Source organism: Rhinatrema bivittatum, chromosome 2 (genome assembly GCF_901001135.1).
Source record: "Rhinatrema bivittatum chromosome 2, aRhiBiv1.1, whole genome shotgun sequence".
NCBI classification, from domain to species: Eukaryota; Metazoa; Chordata; class Amphibia; order Gymnophiona; family Rhinatrematidae; genus Rhinatrema; species Rhinatrema bivittatum.
The window spans coordinates 71,679,757-71,704,974 of NC_042616.1; the positions used below are offsets into that span (position 1 = coordinate 71,679,757).

A 25,218-nucleotide genomic window follows, 5' to 3' on the forward strand; every position below is an offset into this window, starting at 1 on the left:
AAAAAAAAAAAAAAGGGCAGCGGGTTTACTCAACGTACTCCCCTTAGACAACTTGTACCCGAGCAGAGATGGTAATCGCCAAAAACTAGCTATGCCCCCACTTTTGCCACTCACGGTTATACCAAGCAAGGCAGCATCTTAACCCGGCCTTGTCTTGTCCCCAAGCAAGAGGGCCTACCGAGGTGTAACAATGGCTGATCATGCGCCACCCAAGGCGCCAATCTACCACTGACCTGGACTGTGATGCCCCCTGCACCACGTCTGAAACCCCCCCCCCCCCCCCCCAAAATCGGCTCGGGTACCTACCATATACATGAGGTAGGACCTGCTCTTGATTCATGCCTCCCACCATTTAGCTGCGGCCAATGACCCCACCCCAGAAAAGGTCCTCCAAAGCCGCCTGCTGTAGCAGATATCTGACAAATGAACTTGGTCAGGCCTGTACATGCCATCACATTGCACAATCCGCCCACCCATGCCACATCTGGTATCCTCCAAGCTTGCAAAACCAAATGCCGATCTGGCAGTTGACCTTGTTCCCCGCTCTCCACAGCTTCCAATCGCTCAATTTTGGGGGTGGAATGGTATCGGACCATAAAATATGAATGTGCGGGAACCAGGATGCTACTCCAGTCAAGTCAACCTTAATCCTCTTAGTCAACTGTTTGCTCGATAGGTCGCCCAGATCATTGCCCCTTCTAGATGTAATATGAGGGCTATAGGAGGCAGCAGATGATTCCCTGCTCCCAGTGCATACCTCACCTGTCCATCCATGTCACAATCAACCTGCGAGGCGCCAATCCTAAATGCAGTCTATAGACGCGATCGCATGCCCTCCTGGCAGCTCAATGAATGACTTTCCGAAAATCCATGCAGTCCGTTGAATCAGTCTCAAATCTACAACAAAAGCTATGTATTATGAGTAATTGAGCTTTCTCAATCCAACTTGACAAGTAATAACTGCAGCAGACCTCCAACTCCCTATTAGCTGCATGGTATCAACCCGTAAAGCCCAGCTGTGCTGCGCTGGTTGCTGCTCAGATCCTGAAGGTGTGGGCATACAGACCCATTTTGGTTCCTGCAAATCGAAGCACGGCAGAAAACTGGTGTCTGGTCATTGGGACCTGGTCAGACACAAGCAAATGCATGCCACCAGAGGGCCAAATACTTCATGTTCTGCATGGGACATGTGACGCATGATTCGATTTGCTTCGAGGAGAGGATTGCACCCTTGCCTGCTTGATCGGTTTTTATCCTGTGCATCCTTATGTGAAGCATTTGAGCTGTGTACATCACATTTCACAGCAGGATGCCACCAGCACCCGTGTCGTTCTTGGCAGAAGCCACAAGCTCACTTACATGTAGAGCAAAGGTGGCCAGTGAGAAGGCCAGGCAAAACAAGAGATGTACTTTATCATCAGGTCCTCCAGCACTGGCCCTGTAACCCAGCTGTGCTGCCTCAAAAATCCCATCATGTGCTCGTAGCATCTACAGTACGCGACCATGTGGCAGGAGCCAAGGATCCCCACAGTAGGTCCCTTATGGTTGGAGATCAATTGTCCACAAGTGGTCCATAACTGAGGGTCCCAATTCATTTGCTGTGGATACCTGCTTACAAAACAAATCCCACTTAGCATGAGATAAGGAATCAGCAATTACATTACAAACCCCCAAAACATGACGCACTCTGACTGATGTTAATGCGCAACCCTATGAGGACCACCTCCCTTAATAAGTCAACCACTCTGGAGCATTTTGAAGGACTGTGTTTAGAACTTGGATCACCGCTCGATTGTCACACCAAAACATATGCTTGTTCCTCAATCTTTCCTTCCATAGTATGAGGGCTACCAAGATAGAGAACAGTTCAAGAAATGTGAAGTTCCAGGTTAACCCTTCCTCTTCCCAGATGGCTGGCCAGGGGGCAGTGCACCATGCCCCTTGACAGAATACTCCAAAACCCCAACCCACTGAGGTATCAGAGTATGTCCAAATCTTGGATGGAGATTTGCCCTTGCCAAATGGACACAACACTGAAATCTAGGAAAGATGCCCATATGACGATGTCTGCATGTATGGCCTTTGTCACCCTAACAAAGTAATGCAGCCTACTAATTGCCCACTGTGGTGGCAGCCAGCCTCCTTAGAAAAACCTGCCCAATAGCAAGTACTCTACAGGCAAAATTCAGCATGCCCAGGATAGCTTGAAAGAAGCACAGAGTAAGTTTCTCAGCAGTCATTTAGCTTTCCTTTCACCCTTCTTAATGTGTGGAATACATCTGGATTGCACTTCTAAAACAGTATTTTTAAACAATGCCCATGCCTGTTGTATACTCAACCTTTGTAGCTGCACTTTGGGGGGAAAAAAAGTTTTCCCTTTTGAAACTATTTTCCTCATATTATCAAAGTTGTGCTAGAGCTGCAGATTCACTTATTGTCCCCATTTCAGTTATTAATTCAAATTTGTTGTTATAATCACTATTGCCAAGTGGCCCCAACATAGTTCAGGAACTGATGAGAGAAGAAGCTATTTTAGATCTAATTCTTAGTGGCATGCAGAATTTGGTGAGACAGGGTAACTAATTGTTTCATGACAGTCATTTATTCCATCCAGGAACTCTCTCTCTCTAGCATGTCCTGATGTTATATTTGCCCAGTCAATATTGGGGTAATTGAAATATCCCATTATTACTGCATAGACAAATTGGTTAGCTTCCCTATTTTCTCTTAGCATGTCATCATTTTGGCCAGGTGGCCATTAAATATATAATATATTGTTATACTCTTTCCCCAACACACATGGGATTTCTACCCATAAAGATTCTACTGTGCATTTACTCTCTTGCAGGATCTTTATCCTTTTGGACTCTATGCTACCCCAGACAAAGTGCTACCACCCCCATCAAGTTGATCCTCCTTATTACCAGTTTGTACCCCGGCGGTATACTGTCCCATTGATTTTCCTCCTTCCATCAGATGCAATTATGTCTATTTCATCATTCACTGCTATACACTCTTTATGCTCCCATCTTATACTTCGACTTCTGCCATTGGCATACAGACATTTCAGTGTTTTTTGTTTGTATTAACCTGCTTTTCAGTTGACAGGGATAGTTGGAATTAGCATTGTAACTTTTCACTTTAATATAAATTTGAAAGACTGCATGCCTTGGTGTGCTACACTACTGACAAAGCCCAGCAAGATTGGCCAGTCCTGCTGCTATCATTTGCATATCCCTATTGATGCACCACAACTATAAGCGAGCGCAAGCCTGACTCTCTGACTGTGCCATGTCACCCCTAGGAGTATGGTGCTACAAGGACACTGACAGAAAGCACACCAAAGCAGGAAAAGAGAGAAAAACTATAGCTCCTTGCTGAGCGGTCCTAACCTTGCCCAGGTCCCATTACTTCACAGTCTTTACTCATGTGGAATCAAAAGATTTCATGAGATTCTGGGGTTTGGTTGGGAGTCAGACGTAAAATGCATGTCTGAAGTGGTGTAGGGGAACAAGGAGCCATCAAACAGGAAAAAATTTAATTTTGGACAACTTTCTACTTTAATTCCAAGCTCAGTGATCGTCTAACGATGCTCTGTTTGAGGAAGAATTTTATTTTGTCTTTTTTTTTTATTCTTAATGTATACCTTGTCCTCCCACACTCTTAACAGCACATCAGCTATTACATGGTGCACACACGCCCATTCCAAAAAATTAATATCTGTATCTGCAAGAAAGCAGCCCAGCCTCCAGCTGCAGTAATCCTAATATATTGTGGCAAACTAACACCACCACCACCACCACACATGGAAACAAACACTCAGCTCTGGTAACCAGCTCCCCAACGTAGTCTCTTCTAGAACCAAATGGTAATTAGACAAATAGGCAGACTGGACACATGCAGTATACGAACATGGACTTCTGTAAAGTATGCCCAGACGGGGTCTGACATCTTCAGCTGCAGCAGGAACCTTGAGATCCATTCCCTATTTCAGAAAATAATGGAGCAGCCTGTTAACATGCCAAAATAAAACATTAAAAGAAAACTAAAAAACAGCTGGGCAAAGGCAATACACTTCTAAAAGCAAGAAATTGTTTAGAGGTACCAGCTGTTTGCACTAATTACATTCCCTAAAGTCTTGAAAGCGGGCATCTTTAAACATTCACCTAACCTTCCAAAAAGATACCAGTTCTATCCAACTTACTTCACTGGTTTTCTTTAACTACGGCTGAAGACTGATGAGGGATGGTTGTAAAGAACAACTCCAGACATGCCTGCCTTTAGCTTCACCACCTTGGCACATAACCCCATGATAATCCAGGAGCTGAGCAGGGTGAACTCAGTGAGTACTTGCATGGGAAATCTCCAGATTCAAATGCAGCGGGAATTCGGTCTGCGAGAACTCCCAACTGATCCGGTTTTTCTGGCAATCCGCAATGAGTATTCATGAGATAGAATACTGAACATACATACTAATATAACTGGGTTAAATTTGCAGATTTTTGTTATTCTGGAAACCAGACCTCTTGGAGGGTTCTTGGGGACAAGGGTTTGAAAAACGCTTTCTTGTGGCTGCGAGGGCTTGAATGCCGAGACCCAGCTCATTCAACCTTGTTCAAGGAGCCAGATACTAAAAAAGTGAGTTCTCAGAATGCCTTTAGATTATTTTTAAAATGGGTCTAAAATATATTTGTGGGGAAAAGCTGAAAGAGAGGTCCTGGAGATCTATATTAACTCCTGTTCTATTTCTCTGTTACTACTATTTACAAATTGCATAAAAGTAAAACAGAGACCAGTGTATTTAATGTTCCAAGTCCCAGAGAGGTCTCTCCCAAAATTTTCCCTATTTTTTTTTTTTTTAAATTTCAATAAAGTTGGCCTTCTATTTTCATTGTCAGGACTTCAACTTTTTTTTTTTTAAACCATGTCTACGTTTTTGCAGTTAAAAATGAAAAACATTTGGAGCATTTGTATTATAACAGATCTGGTATATCCAATAACAAGGCAGCCTAATGGCTCATGGGTAGTGTTCTTGTTTGCCTAGGTTTGAGAAAAAAAAAACTCAAATCACAAATCCCTCTCAATATGCAAGGGGGAAGGAGGAGATAGTCATTGCTTCAGTATTTCTGCAATTTTACATTTGCTTTGTGGCTGTTAGCAACTCAAGTACTAGTCTACAATAATGGATCTCTGGCTTTACAGAATGAATTTTAAAGACAGCATGCCTTTAGTGCTTCTGGGGACAAAGCAACAAATATTGTTGAAATGCCCTTCATTTTCCCAGTGGTTCTCTGCATTGCTTTCCTCTGAGTTTAGTTCTATCTTGTTTATTGTATTTTTAATTTAATTTTTTAAAAATGTATAGTGCAGAACATGTATCAAAGATCAATGCCAAGGAACAAAAGCAGATATATTTTTATTGTTTGGGTTTTTATCTAAAACAAACAGCAAGGCAGATAACAGCAAGAACAAATGGATACCTGAAGAGAGATTCCACTATCCTGCAAACCATCTAATCAGGCAATCTCCTACACTTCACACCAGGAAGTCTAGTGAAAGTTTTCAGTGCCTTCAAGCAACCAATATAGAATCAGGGAGGCTGTTCCAAAATACAGGGCCAGCAAACAAAAAAGCCCTTTCCCATGACTTGCCAAAATGAACAGATTGCAAAGGTATTTCTAATAGGCCAGGTTTGAGAAGATAGAAGTGCACGAGAAGGCTGCTTAATCCAAAGCACAGAACTGACCCAAACAGAAGACTTAAACAAATTCTCAATTGGATAGGTAACCAGTGGGGTGAACTGAGTACAGGCATAAAATGCTCAAACTGATTTACCAGTAACTATTCATATAATTTGGAATGCTCAAAAGCACAGTTGTGTGTAAACCAAGGAACACCAAATTATAGTAATCTAACTGCATGAGGTCAAGAGCCTACAAAAAAATATGGCTGTATGGATTAAAGATTTTATATAGGGACGTAGTGAAAGATTTGTATCAATAACTACTCCTAAATTGCAAATGTGTTGCCAAATTAATGGGATTGCACTCAAAAATAGATGTCAATGGTGAATCATACATTGGAAAACACGCCAAAAGTAAAATTTTGATGTTTGCAATATTATGTAAGCTTATTAGTGAATAGCCGTGGTTTGATCGAAGACAATGTGATACAGTCAAAAGTTAGCAGTCCATGAAGATTTCACAGGTATACTGCACTGTATATCATCAGCAGTTTATAGAAGACACCTAAACCAGCCAACAGATTACAGAAAGGAGCAAGCTAAATGTTAACCAATGTGGCTGACAAAGCTGTGGAATCGCAGATACTATCTGCTGTCAAGAGGATGCCATTGAACCAGTTTGTACTTGCTGAACGCTCAGATAGATACGACTAAAATCAATTAGATACATTACTAGAAATGCCAAGCTTGACCACTCAAGCTAAAAGTACTTGATCAATAGTGTCCAATGCTGAGATGATGTCTAGGAGTACCATTATATAACTGGTTCCTTTGTCAAAATCTCGATGCACAGAATTTATGGTTGATAATAGTAATGTTTCTGTGCTATATTGTTTCCTAAAACTAAATTGTCAAGTACAAAATGATCTTCTAAAAACTCATTTATTGTGAATGTAATACTGCTTTTACTACCTTTGCTAAAAATGGTAATGAGAAGACTGGTCGATAGTTATTCATACAAGAAAGGTCTTATGATACTCCAACATCAAGCTTTAGGAGTTTCATTTGTCTTGCCCCAGCAAGCCTGGAGACCATAAATGGGACTGAAAGACTAGATGCAGAAGCTGTGACTACTTATTACAATATTAACCATGTTTGAGTACTTTGCTTCTCCTGATCCAGGCTAGTTTCAGAGTACACTGTGACAGTGTTTCAGCTCAGCCCATCTGTAGCATCCCTGGATCTTGCTGTGAGTATCTAGAATATTGGATCTACAGCAAAAGCTGTAGGACCTAAAAATATGTATACCTTAGACAGAAGGGGTATAAAGGGGCACAAGAAGTAAGCCGTTTTCAGAGGAAGGAATGTTCTAGAATAGTGTTTCCCAAGCCTGTCCTGGAGGTCCACTAGCCATTCAGGTTTCCAGGATATCTGCAATGAATATACATGAGCTAAATTTGAATGCATTGCCTCTACTACATGGATTTACCTCATATGTATTGCTCATATCCTGAAAAGCTGACTGGCTACAAGTCCCCCATGAAAGGTTCAAGAACCACTGCTCTAGAACAAGAATTTATGATACAAGGTTCTAAGGAGATAGATTCAGGAACATCATCAGAAAATATTCATGGAACTTGCATGGGATGGCTCCTTGGGGAGGTAGTAGAGACAGAAACCAAATCTAAGAAAGCCTAGAGGATCCCTACTTGTGAAGAAGTGAGGGGACAGCCAGAGTAACGGGAGCAGGAAGTAAAAGGCATAGACTTGATAGGCCTTAAGGTTTTTATTTGCCATCATTTATTTTATTTGATCTGTATTCTGCTTTTCAACGCTTCAAAGTGGTTTACATTCAGGTATTTCACAATCTGTTTGTACCTGAGGCAATGGAGGGTAGAGTGATTTGAACCCTGCTTTCCCTGGTTAATAGCCCATTGCTCTAACCACTAGGCTATTCCTCAACTCCATTCCACATTTCTATATTATCCCCTCCCCTAAGCATGTATTTTACCTGTGTAATCACCAAGTCCAAGGACACAGTGACCTAGCATCTGATATACTAAGGCCCAACATCAAGCTTTCGGAATTGAATCAGTTTTGTTGGGAAGCCTGGAGACTATAAACAAGACTGAAGGGCTAAGTGCAGAAGCTATGACTACACCAGAGTGGATCTGTTGTAATATTAACTATGTTTTGTCAACAATAGCAAACAATTCCAAAAAGCAAAGAAGTGTTAATGAGGATTATCAGTTTCTGAACAGTGTCAACAGCATTGTTATTTATAACCGAGAACTTCTACCACGTCATTAAGGAGAGAATGATAGAAAACACACTCCAGACTCAATTTAGAAACTAAGAAAAATAAAATTGTTGGTATTTTGTGCTCGTAGTGCATTTGCATTAAGTCTAAGATTCTCATGAAAGCTTAAGCAATTTCAACCACGTTCACAAAAAATAAAAAAAAATTACTCACAAAATAAAATCTACTAAAGCAACAAATAATTTTCTTGCACAGGATTTAAATAGTATAAATTGTGCCAAAAGGAAGGCAAGGACATAACTAAACAAAAAGTCTGTGAGGGAGTCAGTTGGACCATTAGATGATGGAGCTGTAAAAGGGGCACTAAGGGAGAACAAGGCCATAGCAGAGAGATGAAATGATTTCTTTGGTTTTTACTGAGGAAGATGTAAGACAGATAACCATGTGAATGAAACTAAATCCCCACTCCACTGGATGTAAACCATTATTTGCGCATTCCTAATAGACCATCATAATAGGCGTCATTGTGTGGCAATCCATGCCTGTCAATCACTCTGCCTTATATTTAATCATAGGTCAGTCCATATACTTTTTTTAAGGATTTTTTGGTGCTATAATTCTGCGTGTGAAAATTACTTAAAATGTCCTCTGTACCATTGACACCTTTAGCCAAACATATTATCTTCTTAGTATTTGATACTCTAGTACTTAGCTTTGGGTTGTAAGATCACAACTCCTGCCCTCAGTTCTCCAATCGGATCATCCAGTAATGTGAACAATACCACATTACTGCATTAAAGCCCAACGCTGTACAGGTTTCGGACGGTGTCGTCCTTCCTCAAGGGCAAAATTCGTTACTGCATTAACATGGCTCTCGGCGTTTTTTTTCATGCTTCATGCATGAAAAAAAACGCCGAGAGCCATGTTAATGCAGTAACGAATTTTGCCCTTGAGGAAGGACGACACCGTCCGAAACCTGTACAGCGTTGGGCTTTAATGCAGTAATGTGGTATTGTTCACATTACTGGATGATCCGATTGGAGAACTGAGGGCAGGAGTTGTGATCTTACAACCCAAAGCTAAGTACTAGAGTATCAAATACTAAGAAGATAATATGTTTGGCTAAAGGTGTCAATGGTACAGAGGACATTTTAAGTAATTTTCACACGCAGAATTATAGCACCAAAAAATCCTTAAAAAAAGTATATGGACTGACCTATGATTAAATATAAGGCAGAGTGATTGACAGGCATGGATTGCCACACAATGACGCCTATTATGATGGTCTATTAGGAATGCGCAAATAATGGTTTACATCCAGTGGAGTGGGGATTTAGTTTCATTCACATAGGTATACTGGTTCCCTCCTCAAATTAAAAGTTAGAGGACGACATTAGGGGTCTATCGTGTAGACAGATAACCATGCCAGAAGTGATATTTAAAAAAGATGATTCAGAGGAACTGAAACAAATTTCAGTGAACCTGGAATAGGGCTAATTGACAAACTAATGAGCAGGAATCACCTGGACCAGAAGGTATACATCCCCTAGTGCTGAAAAATGAAATTACAGACCTATTAGTAATCTGTAAGCTATCATTAAAATCAGCTACAGTACCTGAAGATTGGAAGGTGGCCAATATATCAGTTTTTAAATAGGTTGCCAGGATGATCTATAGATTGGTCAGTGAGCTCACATCAGTGTCAGGAAAAATAGATGAAACTATTCTAAAGAACAAGATTACTGAACATATGGTCATAGTTTAGTGAGACAAAGCCAACATAGATTTAGCTAAGGGAATTCTTGCCTCACCAATCTGCTCTTTTTTTTTTTTGAAGGTGTGAATAAGCATATGGATAAAAGTGAACCAGCTGATATAGTGTATCTGGATTTTCAGAAAACATTTAGCAAAGGTACCTCATGAGAGACACTCAAGGAAATAAAAAAAAAATCAAGGGACAGGAGACAATATTCTATTATAGATTAAGAGCTGGTTAAAAGAAAATTTTCTCAATGGAGAAAGATAAATAATTGAGTGCCCCAAGGATTTGTACTGGGACCACTGCTCTTTTTAAAATATTTATAAAATGACCTAGAGATGGGAAACGAGAGGTGATAAAATTTTCTGATACAAAATTATTCAAAGTTATTAAAATCACAAGACGACTGAAATTGTAAAAGGATTTGGAAGACTGGGCATCCCAAATGGCAGATGACATTTATTGTGGACAAGTTTAAAGTGGATGTACTTGGGGAAGAGCAACCCAAATTATAACTACACAATGCAAAGTTCCATATTGGAAGTCAAAAGGATCTAGTGTCAATGTGGATAGTGTGTTGAAATCCTCTGGTCAGTGTATGGTAGCAACCAAGCCAGCAAATAGAATACTAGGAATTATTTGGAAAGGAATGGAGACTAAAACAGAGAATGCAACTATCGCTCCATAGTGCGACCATACCTTTAGTATTGTGTGCAGTTCTGGTTGCTGTATCTCAAAAAAGATGTAGCAGAATTAGAAAAGGTAGAGAGAAGAGCAACCAAAATTATAAAAGGAATGGAACAGAATAATTACCCTATAAAGAAAAAGTAAAAAGAATAGGGCTGTTCAGAAGAGAGACTGCTGAGGGGAGATATGACAAGAGGTCTATAAAATAACGAGTGGCTTGGAATAAGTAAATGCGAATTGGTTGTTTACTCTTTCAAAAATGTACAAAGATTAGGGGATATGCAATGAAATTAGTAGGTAATATGTTTAAGACAAATAGGAGAATTTTTTTTTTTAATTTACTTAACGCATAAATTCGAATTCATTCTCAGAGGATGTGGTGAAAGCTATTAGTGTAGTTGCATTTAAAAAAAAGAAGGTTTGGACAAGTTTCTGGAGGAAAAGTCCATAAACCATTAAGGTGGAGTTGCAGAAATTCACTACTTATCCCTGGGATAAGCAGAATGAAATCTATCTACCCTTTGGGATCCTGCCAGGTACATGTCACCTGGATTGGCCGATGTTGGAAACAGGATACTGGGCTTGGACCTTTGGTCTGATTCAATATGGCAAATCTTATGTTTCTCAGTTAGTTGGTGTTAGGCAAAAACTTGCACAAAAAAAAAAAAAATGAATTGCATTCTAACAGCTCACTATCATTTTTATTTGGTACATATTTTTCCAGAAAGGTGAACAAAGGAAGCTGCATTATGTCTATACTGCTCTAAAATTAACTTAAATTATTCAGGAAAGACTGATGTAATAAGATTTAAATACAGCATGTTATATTTTATTATGTGTATGTAAATATATAATACGACATGCTATCAATTGACAGTCATGGACCATAAAATAAACGCCAAAAGGAGAGTACAAATAATGTTGAGGGACTTTTGACCAATGCTTATATCTGGACCTCATCTAACAGAAAATGGAGTTGACAAATCTTTGGAAGGGGGGGGGGGGGGGAGAGCAAGAATCATCCACCACACATGCCTACATTTTCCTATCTTCAACCTAACATTACAAAAAAAAAATAACGAAGATACTCCTGTCATACCTTGTTTTTCTTTCCCTTTCCCCTCTGTCTTCTGGTGTGACTGCTCCCCCCTCTCTCCCCTCCTTCCCTCTGTCTTTATCTTCGTGCTCCCTGGCCCCTCCCTCCCTGTAGGTCTCTGCTCCTTTCCATCCATTTCCTACTTATGTGCCTTCCTCCTCCTCTCTCCCTTCTTCTGGTCTCTCTCCCTGTTTGCCGTCCTCCCTTAAGGCTTAAATATGAAGCTACCAGTTTGTGTACTGCCTCATTAGAAGCGGTGGCAGCAGCCGGCCAGGCTACATAAAAGCTACCTAGCCTGGCTAAATACTGGGCCAGACAGTTGGCAATCCTCGTGTCCTCTGAGAACAAACCTATTCCATTTTTTTTTCTCCCTCCTAAAAGCTCTCCTCCTCCAATAAAGAATTCAGACATCTGCCTCTTCTCCATCAATTTTGCTGTTCAGGAGCATGAACTGTTACTCAATCCAAAACAAAGATATTTAAAAGTGCTATCCTGCCTCCCCTTCATAAAAACAGCTATTCAGGCTAAAATGGGCGGGTGACAACTGGGTACATAACTATTAGGAATGTAAATATCGTTTAAAAAAAAAAAAAAAAAAAGCAACCGTTATAATGTCACTTGTTTAAACAGCTAACAGTTTAACCATTAACAGACACTGAGCAGGAGACAGGAGGGTGCAGTGTCAGAGCCACGACAAACACGCACTCATAAACTGGCCTCTTGTCTCCCAAAGATTTCCTCGAGTTTCTCACTTCCCCTGAAATACACAACAGACCCCCAACACTCCTTCCCCACATCCGGATGTTCAAGGTGCACACAACACAACTGCAGCATTAGCTTAGGTCTCTGCACCGGCGCCATTACTCTCGCTCAGTACTCCACAGTCCAAAAGTTATAGGATTTTATTTCTGTAAGAAGTGGCTGGGCAGATCCCATCTGTACACACACACACACTTCCCAGGGCTACACCAAGTAGCAAGACAGCCCGGGCCACGGTTACTTGCCAGCAGGCTTTTTAAGTTCCTCGGGGATGGAGAAGAGCAGGAGGCAGAAGAGGAGGGATGCAGAGAGCAGCACAGACAGAATAATGCTGGACCTAACTAATTTACCACCATGAGCATTGCCTGCACACACACATACCGCTCTCCCTCCCCAATCCAAGTGTGCACACAGCTGCACAGTCTCTCCTCTGTATCAGACTTCTATTTATTGCATTTAGCAAAAACAAATCACTTGCAGCAATTTAGGCATTTACATAAAAACAGTTACCACCTCAAACCGCCTTACTCACGGCCACTTACCACCACCACCACCACTCCTGGCACTCTTAAATAGCAAAAGCATCTCTTCTGCATTCTACCCTGTCTGTTGTACACTTCCTACTGGTGTCCCTTGGATCCTTTCCTGAGGGCGAGGGGCAGGGAGGAGCTCATGACCGATTCTGTGCATTTTGTTTATTCACGAGCATCCCTCTGGCTTGCAGGCTCCCGTCACGTCATTCTCCTGTAGCCACAAGAATGTGGCTGCTGCTTGGCCGTGTGCAGGAAGTGGATTTAACACGGATTTGGGAGGGAGAGAAAAAGGAAAAAAAAAAAAAGATCTGAATTTTCTTGGCTAAAGGGAATGTTTTGGAAGCAGAAAATGAAGGGCATATGGTTATTTTCTGACCACACATAAATGTGAAGCTGATGTAATTGTTCCCAAATCCAATATAAAATTAAAAGATGACAGTTTAAAAGTAAACTAGTATAAATGCTGTATTTCACCTAAACAGAGCTAAATAAAAACAATTAAAACAGCAAGGTTCAAATCTAAAAAAAACCATCTCCCCTCCTTGGTTAAACGTTTTAACATTTTGCAGCCCTAAATCTATACTGACATTTTCTCATTAAACCAAAAAAAAAAAGCTTGACAGCACTGTATTTCAAAAGTTTTGATTTTTACAAATGAGTTGCTATAATGGAATGATCATACTTGTCAAATAAAGGCAGTTTGTTTGGAAAGGCCCTATGTCCACTACTCGTCCACGAGCAAACACGGACATTTGTTGCTCCGAGAACCTCTGGCAAGGCTGGCCATATATAGCTCTGTGTCAAGGGAGGAGGGGGCAGGCTGAGAGAGTCCTCCCTTTTACCCCCACTGCATGCAGGGAGATTTTGTGCCAACTTGCCAAAGAAATATAAAGCTGTGTGTTGGGTTCACTGGACCGCACCAGCAGCCTTCAACTTCCATGACTTGCTCTTCTGCTGGACCCAAAAAACAGCAAATAAAAGCCAATCCACTACAAAACTTTACAATGTTTGCGTGCGTACACACACACACACACACACATACACCTTCCTTCAACCAATGTACTATAAGCAGTTAAAGCCTGTTTTGTAATCCACCTTGAGGCCACTGGTGGAAAAAGTCATATCAAATGTCTTAATATTGTCCACATATACAACACTGCCCATGGTAAAACGCACTATTCACAGACCAATAGAGTGCATACAGCCCACTCCCCCCTCCCACCCCAAAAATCGCTTAGTTGCATGAGTTGCTGTGCTGCTTTAAGCATGAACAAGCACAAAAGCCAAGTCACTTCATGTGTCAGTTTAATGAATATTTAAGCACAAGCTGTGGACATGGCTGCTGCTTATAAAGAGAGAAATAATTTAACGAAGTTGCCACACTCATATCTACGCTCTGAAGAACATATACAGTACTTAGTGTCATTTTGTCATATCTTAGAAATAGGGCAGTGAGGCTTAGGCAGGAAAATCAGCTTCCCCATACTGACAGGGCCGAGGCAAGGGGATTGGACGCCCTAGGCACCTTCAACCTTGGCCACCGGCACCAAAATGGCGCCGGTGGCCTTCAGCACCTACCATGTGACAGGGCTAGTGGTGCCATTGGTTGGCCCCTGTCACATGGTAGGGGCTAAAGGCCACGGCGCCATTTTGGTTAGTGGCAGCTGAGGCCCCGGGAGTGGCAGATCGTTCCCAGGCCGTCCGCTGGACCACCGGGGGTGGGGGGAGGGGGGGGGGCTGGCAGAATTCTGAAAGGGCACTTTTTGCCCTTTCAAAATTCTGCCGCCTGCCACGGCGCCCCCCTAAGCCTCGGCGCCCTAGGCAGAGGCCTAGCGGTTCCTCCGGCCCTGCATACTGGTAGCTACAGGGCACCCAGGCTCACCTTCCAATAGAAAAGTGGTGTTGAAATCCCCACCCCAGATAGGTTTTCAGGCTCTCCTCAATATGCATAAGATATCTGCAGGCACAGCCTCCAAAGTATGCAAACACACTTCATACATATTCATTAGGGATAGCCTGAAAACCTCACTTTGGGGCGTGAGGGGATGTCCGAGGAACCATTTCAGCACCACTGCAAAAGAACACATGTCAAAGGGGACTCATACATTACTAGTTGGTAACACTTTGGGCCTTTTACTGCATCAGTTTCAGATCCCAGCAATATTCATACATTAATAGGGACTGCGCACAGGTCCAGCTCTGGCTAATTAAAGTGCAGTGCATTCTAGCTGCACACACTACTTGTTTTACTTTGATAGAATGCCGAAGGGTTTATGCAATACTACAAGCAGCATTTGGGAGAGAGAGGGGAGGGGGTGAGAAAGTGAGCAGACCCAAATGAGAATGTTGCAGTGATTTAAAGGCACCAAAACACAGGGGCAGGCTAGTTCCAGGGAGGAGACTCTCCTGGCTGCACGAGGCTTACAATCCAAGAAAACCACATTACTCTCAGCACGGTGAGCACATGGTTCTGAATGATGAGAAAATACAAGCCATACTTTTTTAAGTGCAAGCTGTAATAGTTTTATAGACATACAAACCAGATCCACCTTCCTGGCTAAAACTTTGGAGGGATTCATATCTGGCACACAACGTTCTTAACATGTCTTCTGATCCAATAAGACGTAAGCTGTAACAAAATACTTGCTCATAGAAGTTGTTTGTGCTTTGATTTAGCAGTGTGGCCAGCCTTGGTTTCAGCTCACAGGGGCAGGCAGGGATGGGTTTCTGTTTATCAGTGGCTCCCACAGAGATGCATCAGACATACGTTTTGTATTAATTTAATCTCCGCTCACCAGGGAGGCAACAGCGCACGCTCAATATTGATTGCTTAGGGCTTACAACTGACTGCGTATGCAAGTTGAACCAAGAGCTCAAATCCTGTAGCAAAAAAAAAAAAAAAAAAAGGTTTCAGGGTCAATTTGGCTCCATTCCTGAAACCGCAAAGGAACTAAAAAGGTAGCATGTAGTATTTTCTGCTGCTGTCTTCACCAGCTACTTAACATTTCCAAGCTGTGCGCAATCAAAACCGCAGGCCAGATCGCCCAACACCACCACTCAATGCTAACATACTGTGCAAACAGCATCCCCCCATAACCAAAGAGCATCAACTCACTCCTGTCTAGCAAAGGCTGCTCAATCATTCCTTTATGCGCACACCCGACACGGCAAGCTCTCGTTACAGCGACAGCTTTGCTTTCAAGGTGAAGGGGAGGGCAGGCATGCATGAACATCTGGTGATGAAAAAGGATATGGCCAAATCCGTGCGAGGTCAACAAGCCGGATTGGAGCTGGTTAGGGTAAGCCCCCCGCCATCCTCCTCGTCTTGAACGCACAGAAGCAAGGCAATGCAGAAAAACGCAGCAGCTCGGCACGGAGTTTGAGGGGGGGGGGGGGGAGGGTGCACCATGAAATTCAGTCAATCCAGCTGCTTTCAGTGGCTTCTCACGGCACAAGGGCGAGTCGCTCACGAAAAGGTAGGAAAACCGCAAGTGGCAATTCAAAAAGGAGTCAAAAGATTATTCTGTGGTCCATCAATGCCAATGGGCCCAGTATCCAGCTCAAATGGAATGACAAAAAAAAGTCAGTCAGTCCCCTGACAAATTCAAGCATTACCCGTTGACGGCGACAGCATGTTACGCCACCTCGGATATATACATCCAGGTAAGCTTTAGCTCTTTATATCGGTGGCACGCATTTGCACAAACTTTTAGCATGGTGCCAAAAGTGTCACTTCCATCAGGCCTTCCCCAAACTGTGGGTCGGGACCCCAAATGGTGCCAACAAAACCTTCAGCTGGGGGTCACAAGTACCTGGAACGTAAGCGCTCTACTGGTGCCAGCTGCAGCATTAGTAGAGGAAGTCAGCACGGGACCTGCACGCACACCCTCTCTCACATGAGTTTCTGGGGGTAACCAGGCCTGCATCGGGTGGAATCAGGGCCACTGCAGGGCTTGTGAGCTTCCTCCAGCTCACAGGCCCCCCCCCCCCCCCATCCTTTCATTACTAATGCTGTTGCCACTTGCAGATCACGGTCATGCTGTGGGAGAGGAGGACTGAGTGTGCACAGGCCGAGTGGAGACTGTGCCACTACTCTTCTCTCCTCACTTACCACCAAACCTATCCAAGAGGGGTTTGCCTACAACAGATTCAGACTTTCTAAGCCGGGATAACATTTCTGAGGACTAGTGCACTGCCACAAGGACCCTGATCCTTTCACCTCTGGGTCACAGGCTCAAGGTTTCTTTGTTCAGGCAGGTGGAAATCAGAACAGTCACAACTTCCTGACAGCGGTTTGGCTGCCATTGTGATACGAGCGAACACTCTCCGTTAAAAGCTCCCACTTTGATTGGCCCGCATAACACAAAACACAAACACAGGTTTAGCAGTAACTGCAAACCGCACCGAAAGACTCCAAGAACTAGGTGGTGGTTACCCTACCTTGTTGCTTTTCTGAAACTGTAGCCTCCTGAGCACATTGATAGAAACAGTAAGGCATGTTTTACTGCTGCTTGTGTGGCACACAAAGGGTGCACTTTGGTTTCCAGTGCTCTCAAATTAGCACCTCCTATGCCAGTGATGGCTAACCTATGGCACGCGTGTCAGAGGGGACACGCCGAGATGCTTTTGCTGACACGCGCAGCGTTTCGTGGACTGAAGTATAGGGCTTTTGCATCAGATGGGAGAAGCTAATTTTCAAAGTCTGAGGCTCGTACCCGGTCAGCTTCCTCGACACTAACAAATCCTACAGACATCTCTCATCAGTGCAACGCAGCAGTGGCGTGTACAGAAACACACACAGGGTAAGCAGGCAGCAGTTTCTAGCGTCATGACTACTGTCCATAAAAAAAAGCTTACGAATCCAGGGGGGATCAAGTCTTGTTTAGATAAGCAGGATCAATTCCCTTGTTCCATCATTTCTGGGTTCACTATTGCTACTCTCGATACCTTTCTGCTCCCAATCAATATCCATAAAATGCTTTCCCCTGCAAAGCCTTAAAACGTTTCTGCCTTCCCCTTCGGGTGAATAATATGGCAGTTGTACTGCCGTGATTAACACTTCCCTACCAGTGGTGGCTCATAAATCTACCAGTAATATTTATGACAGGGAGACCCAATTCCCAGGTACTGACATCTGGCACTGTCAGTGGAGCCCAGTGCTCATCTTAGTCTGTCCTATACCCTAACCAGTTGCATAACAAAAAGGTAAGCACAGGGTTTTTTTTTTCTTTTGCTTTCAAAGAAGCTGAAGGGGTTAATAAGCAAAGGCTAATCAATTCAAGCCAGACTTAGGCCCAAAAGCTTTGTTCACATCACTGGCTCAGGCCACTATGTATGTCTTTCCACAGAAGAAGAGCCAAGAAAAAGTCAATTCGGTGAGCACTTTCTGGCTTCACCTCCTGAAGTGTCATAATAACCTTGCATTCTGCCCGACTACGTTCTGTTCTTTGGATCTGCTTGTCTTGGGCTCTGACTAAGAATGGCCAGTGCTTGTACTTGGCTAAACCAAATTCCTCCCTTGCAGGAATCTTCATCACGTGCATTTATATACTCTTCATGCGCACCACTTTCATTAATAATCAGAATTCATCTCAACAATGGGTTTCATGTTAAGTTTGATTTGGACCACTTTTCAGTCTTATCCTCGAAGGCCTTTCCCTACAGAGAGAATATTTATTCATTCAGGCCTTTACTGGAACGGAGGATCAGGTTTGAATCCTGCTGGTAACTCCTTGTGACCTTGGGCAAGTCACTCTATTGCCTAAGGTACCTGTAAGCACTCTGCGGGGCCCGGAAAAGACGCACAGTACCTGAATGTAATCTGCTTGAAATGGCTGACCGGTCACATAAATTTGTATTACATTTTGCAATAAAGACAAGCAATAGGATGTAGCATATACATAAACAGCAAGAATGCAAAGAAGCAGAGAACAGAAAGCTACTTACCTGATAACTCCTCACTGTTACTCTCACCCCCAGGCTGGTCAGATGAACTGAGACCAGCAAACCCCCCCCCCTCCTCAGGAGCTTTTGGCTCCTTCCATCTCCCCCCTTCCTATACACATTTCCAGCCGACTTGTAGCAGTCCTTAATTAAATCACAACATTTCGCTTCTGCTTACTTTCCAGTCATTATACCATGACAAAGAGCAGCCTGGTGCGAGACATTATCAAACAACTCTGTTTTTCACTGTAGCTTACTCCAGATAATACTACATGAGGCCACAGCATTTTCCAGCTCCTGGGGAGGAGAGACTGCGGTCTGGAAAACTGAGCAGACAAAAAAAAGTTGCAGATGTACACTTTTCACTGCAAAAATGTTTACAGAAAGTATATGACTTCCAAGTAACTGCCTCGCAGATATTAGTAAAGACTCTATATTCTTTGCCTGAGAGATAGCCATAGCTCTAGTACGAGCGATGGTGAACTCCAGCCCTCGAGTGCCACAAACAGGCCAGGTTTTCAGTATATCCATAATATGCATGAGATAGATTTGCATACAATAGAAGCAATGCATGCAAATCTCTTATGCATATTCATTGCAGATATCCTGAAAACCTGGCCTGTTTGTGGCACTCGAGGGCTGGAGTCCGCCACCACTGCCCTAGCAGAAGGAGCCATAAATAATTTAGACATCTTTTTAAATCTTCCGGAACAGGGAAGTCCTGTGAACAGAGAACTTCAGACATCTCTTAACAGCAAGAAAACAAGTCCTTTTTCAGAGTCTGACACTTCTGTGGACAAAATATTTTTTAAAAAATCACTCTAAGTGAAAGGCCAAGTTAACACTGTAATAAAGCTTGATACTATTTCTGGGTATGACCTTGCCATAGAAAGGAACAAAGTATGGAGATGCAGAAGACCAGAACCATAAGTTCATGGATCCTTCTAGTTAAAGCTAAAAAAAAAGAAAAAAATACCATCTTGGGAGGAGGGAGTGGGAAGAAAGAGTTCGGGGCTTACAGGAATGCGTCGTACGTGACTTTAAAGGCAAAAATGTAGACTCCTGTGGGCTTCATAAGCCTGGTCAATTTGGCTACAAGAAGTAGAAATACCGTACCTCTTTCATGAAGATAAAGAGAAAAAAATAGCTAAGTACAGTATTAAGGTTTACTAGTGGAGAATTTTCTTGAGCTCAGGAAGGTCAGAAACAGAATAGATTTTTTTTTTTTTTGGTTCTGTGCCTTCCTCTTACTCCAGGCCAAGTGTCACAAGGGCCTTGGGGGCTGGAATGAAGCACTGGACCTTGACCAATCATGTCCCCATTGCTCTTTAATTTATTTTTAGCACAGTTGCCTGAATTGATCCAAGGTTAGGACTCAGCTGCTACATCTACGCTGATGACATTCAGATAACTGAACTGTAGCTTTAAGTTATGATTCAGTTTCTAATATGGAGAAATTTAGTTTTTGTCTTGACAAACTTGGAAACTTGTTACATGATCACAAACTACAGATCAATCCCCCAAAAAACTAAAGCTATCTAGTATAGGAAATGCAAGTCTAATGTTAATTCCTTCAATGAATAATATTTAGTCGAGGGGGTGGTGATGAAGTCTAATGGCTCTCTATGTCCAAGCAAGCATCTTTGTTTTTTATAGCCTGCAAATGATTTGCAAACTAGCTCCTTTTTTTTGGTTAAATCAGACTTAAAAGTGCTAGCTAGTGCTTTTTATTTCATTTCAAATTGACTATTGCAACTCTTATTTGGGGATCATAGAGAATAATCTAAAGCAAATCCAACTGTTACAAAACACTGCAAGAACTGTATTTGGTGCATTCAAATAGGATCTGGTTTCTCCTTTACTTCAAGAGCTGCATTGGTTGCTCTGTCTTACGTTTAAAAGTTCTTTCAAAGGGGATATATTACTAACTTCAAACCTGATTAACTTTGCAAATCTGTTAATGTCATACAAGCCATCCAGAGTTTTAAAATCCTCCCAAAAGGAATTATTGAGAATGCCCTCACCTAAAGAAATTCCTGAGGGTACTAAGGAGAGTACTTTCCAGTATCAGGCCCCTTTGGTCTGGAATTTCTTACCTCTCAATTTTCAGACAATTTTATGAAGTTTAGGAAGATTATTAAGACTTGGCTGTATATGAAAGTATTTGAGTGATTTTTCCTTTACTCCTGTGTTTAATTAGCAAACAATAAAAATTATAAAGTATGAGACAAAAAAAAAAGCAGTTATTTTATGCCATTTCATTTGTTTTCATTCTGTTTAGGATTTTGTTTATATTGACATTTGGTTTTTATTATATTTGTTTTGTACACAGTTTTCAAAAACAATTTTTGACAATCAGTATAAACACAATCATTACCGTTACCTATGGTATTGAAAATGATGGCTATCAGCTCAGGAAGCCAGTGTCCCAGAAGCGATAAAGCAGCCCCAAGGACCGTGGGAAAAGGATAATCACATGATAGTTTAACAGCCTCCTGATCAATGACCAAGCAGCATCTCTGTGAAGGTTCACCTATGGTCACTGCACAGAAGTCCTTGAACTTGCTGAAGGACTGCGATACTCCCCCTTGTTGAATCAAGAAGCCATGAGACCTAAAGCTGCAATCTCCAAATGTTACATCTGAAAAGTATATTGTTTTAGTTAGCATACTCCTCTGCCTCAAAATATTTCTGCTCAGCCAATTTGCCTAACAATTCAAATTCTCTGTTTACATTAGACAGATAATAAAAACCCCAAGAGAGAATCTTGACAGCCTGTGGCCTCTTCCCAAATCCTCCCTCACCTCCAAATCTGGGTGCTACTTTTCTCACTAGGAGTGCCAGCCTCGTAGCAGCAACTGGAGATACAAAAATTTATCATGGGATCTCCTGCACCCACCGCATGCTGACAAGCCCTGTGGCAATTCACCACTTCCTTATACACAGGCTTCATATGTTTAACCTGCAAACCCATGTGAGGGACAGGGCACCACAGAGACCATCAGTGCAAGATGGCAGCAGGAGGCCCCATGCTGAATTTTCTATCTCCAGTTGCTGCTGCTGCAGGAGCAGCGTCACTAGAGAGGAGAAGCAGCATCACGGCAGCGGGCCCCGATGGAGGCACTGGAGGCAGTTGCCTAGATTGCCTATATCTAAATCTGGGCCTGCAGCCCTATCCTTCATATGCCTCAAAAAAAAAAAACCAAAAAAAAAACCAACCTGTCCGACATTTGGACATCCCTGCAAACTGGGGGCTAAAAGACCAGCAAGATCTTGTGTTTATCATATGTTCACATGCGTGTCCTTCTTGGTTACAGACTGGGGCAACTCTGGATGTGAGCCAGACCTTTCCTGTGGATCACGCCAGCTGTGATGGGTAGGGGATGGAGGGCGGGGTTGGCCTACTTCAGCTAGCACCTTAAGCAGCTGATTTAGGAGTGGTGTGGATCAAGGGAGTCAGCCTAATTAAAACAGAGCCACAAGAGAATGTGTGCGCCAACTACTTTGTCATTTCCTGACAGAGATTTTCATTGCCTTTAGAAACTCAGGACTCACTCCCTCATTCATTCAGGCTGGAAGATTTTCTCTGTTCACTGGATCTCCAGGACAGTTATCTCCACATCCCGATAGCCTTCAATTTGGGGGGTGAATAGAATGCATTTTCAATGTATAGCACTGCAGGTCTCACCAAGACTCCGTTATCTGTATCGCAGCAGCTTATTCATTAGTGTTTTAACTTTGTGGGGCACCCTCGTGGCAAGGAACATTGCTGGCCCATTGCTGGGTCATTAATTGAGCAAGTCTTCTCTATTTCTTTAGAAAACTGCACAGAGATAAATGTAACACATAAAAACAAAAAAAGTATTACATAAGCACAGGTACGATACCTTTTTAGTGAACATTTTCCCGACTAGCATTTGAGAGCTAATACGCTCTTCAGGTCAAAATTTAAATGAACAAAAAATGTCATAAGTGAATCAGAAAGAGACATTCCAGTGATATGATAAAGGGGGAAGGGATAGGGGGAGTTTGATGGGCGAACAGAATGTGACAGGCAGTATAATTTTGTGGTTCATAATGCAATAGAAAACCTAGGACTGAGTCCTTTTTTTTTGTCAGTTCCCTAGTGTCTGATCACTTTGGACTTCAAAAGTCTTACGTTCCTGGATTGTTTTAAATTTCTCTTTAAATTATCCTGATCACTAAGGGTCACTGATGCACTGGTTCTGAACAATGGCTTTGTTTTCCATGCGATGCTCGATCTTGTGTCTGTGTGAATGGAGTCCGGCCTGCCTCAACCATGTAGCCTGCTTCTTCCCATTTTCTGCATTGAATAATATACACATCAGAGGAAGGTATGAACAGGATCCCTTTATTTTTTACCTATGCATTTTTTTTTAGCACTTCAGTTCAGGTACCGGATTGTATTTCCCCATCAAGCAGGGTCATTTTTCAAAACGCGATGGCCCGTTATAGCGTGCGATAATGCCTCAACGCGTGCGATAACCACCGCATCGTGATGGTAAAGTTTTAATGAGGGAAAGGGGAGTGGTTTGGTTTAAGTTTTTTTCTGGCACCACTGCATGCGATAATGTTTGACACATTATCGCTGGCAGTGGCGCCGGAAATAGCTACATCTTTTTCGGTGGCGCTATGGGGGCGATAGTGTGCGCTGCGCCGCAACCATGGCACGTGAAAACGCACTGCCCCAGTACGGCCGGGTGCACTCTTTCGCGCCCCCCCCGGGGTTTTTCCAGCCATGGAATGATAAATCCTATGGTAAGTTTGTACCTGAAGCAGAGAGTAAAGTGACTTGCCCCAGGTCCCAAGGAGCGGCAGTAGGATTTGAACTCCTTTCCCTCGTTTGTAGACCACGGCTCTAACCGTTAGGCTACTCCTTCACTCTGTGTTGATTGTTTGGGCTTCCCTCCCCCCCCATGTCTTATAATGTGCTGGCATAATTTGTACCATGGTACATTGCAGAGGTATGTACCATTTTCTTTTCGAGTCTGTTAGCAGCTCTGTTTTGAATAATTTTTGCTTCAAAATAGGTGGTTGCCTGAAGGCCAGTACCAGTGGAGCAGTGGATATTTCTTTCAGTGGTTCATGCTGCAGAAATAGCGGCTGTAGGTCTATGATTTTTCTTAGCTTTTCCAGCTCTTAAGTTGCATGTAACTACTGTGGTTTTTCCATTCTTTGTACTGCAGCAGATTATTCCTGGGTATTTAAAGTGAACAAGCAGTCTTCTGAGATGGTTTTGGAGTTGTAGCCCCACTCCAGGAGAGAGGGGGTGCCAGCATGGCCATGTGGCTAGAGCAATGGTTCTCAACTTTTTTTTTTTTTTTTTTTTTAGCTGGGACACACCTGACAGATGGTTCTCACATGCGCGACACACTGAACATGTGACCATCATGGGGCTAAATGTAAACATGCACTCTGCATCCACAGGAATCCCCTCAACCCCCAGCAATGAGTGCAGAGCAGATCTAGGGCATTACCCTGTACACTCGCCATACAAAAAAGATATTCTGGTTCTGATGACATCTCAGTAAAAGCAAAACAAACTCCCTTTATTACCAGGCACAATAGCCCTTCTTATGAAAAGACAGTAATTTATTTATCACTTTTTATATACCGAGGTTCAATTAACAGGATTATCACTTTGGTTTACATTATAACTTGCAAAACAACAATGACAAAGTCTTGTTTTACATTTAACAAGGTAGAAAAATTTACCACTAATGCATATCCTATTGAGAAAAAACAACAAATAAGATTGATACAAATGCCTACATGCTGGTAAAATACCTCACCTTAGTCACACACCCAGAATTGACCTTCACCAAGTACAGAAAAACCACAAATTATGAATATGGACACAAACTGGAATGGAAAACCAAAAAAAGCCACTCTGCATACAGTGCAAACCTGGAGAAATGGAAAGAGAAATATAGCACCTAACAGACTCTCAGGATTTGCAATAATGCACACAAACTAACCCGCACAAAGTTACACCTGTATTATGGAACACACTCAACAGTAACAACCCTATCTAAGAAATACTATTAAACCAGGTCCTAAACACTAATACATTTCCTATTGGGAAAACAGAATAAGCCAAGCTGCTACAGAGCCACACACAGAAATAATTGTGAAGCTATACAAAAATATTACAAAACAGCTGCTGAACAGAATAATATCCAACAATTAAATCTCATAAAAAATTAACACCACATGTCCAAATATCAATAAAATATTTCAAAACAGCAGACATTGCATAATACCCAATAATTAAAATGGCAGTCAATCAAGAAAAATAAACTTAAAAAGCCACCTTTACTTACCCTCTCCAGCAACTCTCTTACTCCTTTCCCTTCCAGGCCAATAGCACTCACCAGAAGCAGCAAGGGCTGCTGAAGCTCTGTACTCACAGTCCTCTTCCTTAGCATCCACAACTAGTCTAGATCTCCCTCTCAATCACACACAAATGCTCTCGCA

At 42.3% G+C, this 25,218-nt stretch overlaps 1 protein-coding gene across 1 annotated transcript in view; it reads right to left on the reverse strand.

Annotated features, from left to right (window-relative positions):
- ZBTB47 (zinc finger and BTB domain containing 47) overlaps nucleotides 1-25,218 on the reverse strand; it is a 272,445-nt gene that overhangs the window by 98,622 nt on the left and 148,605 nt on the right.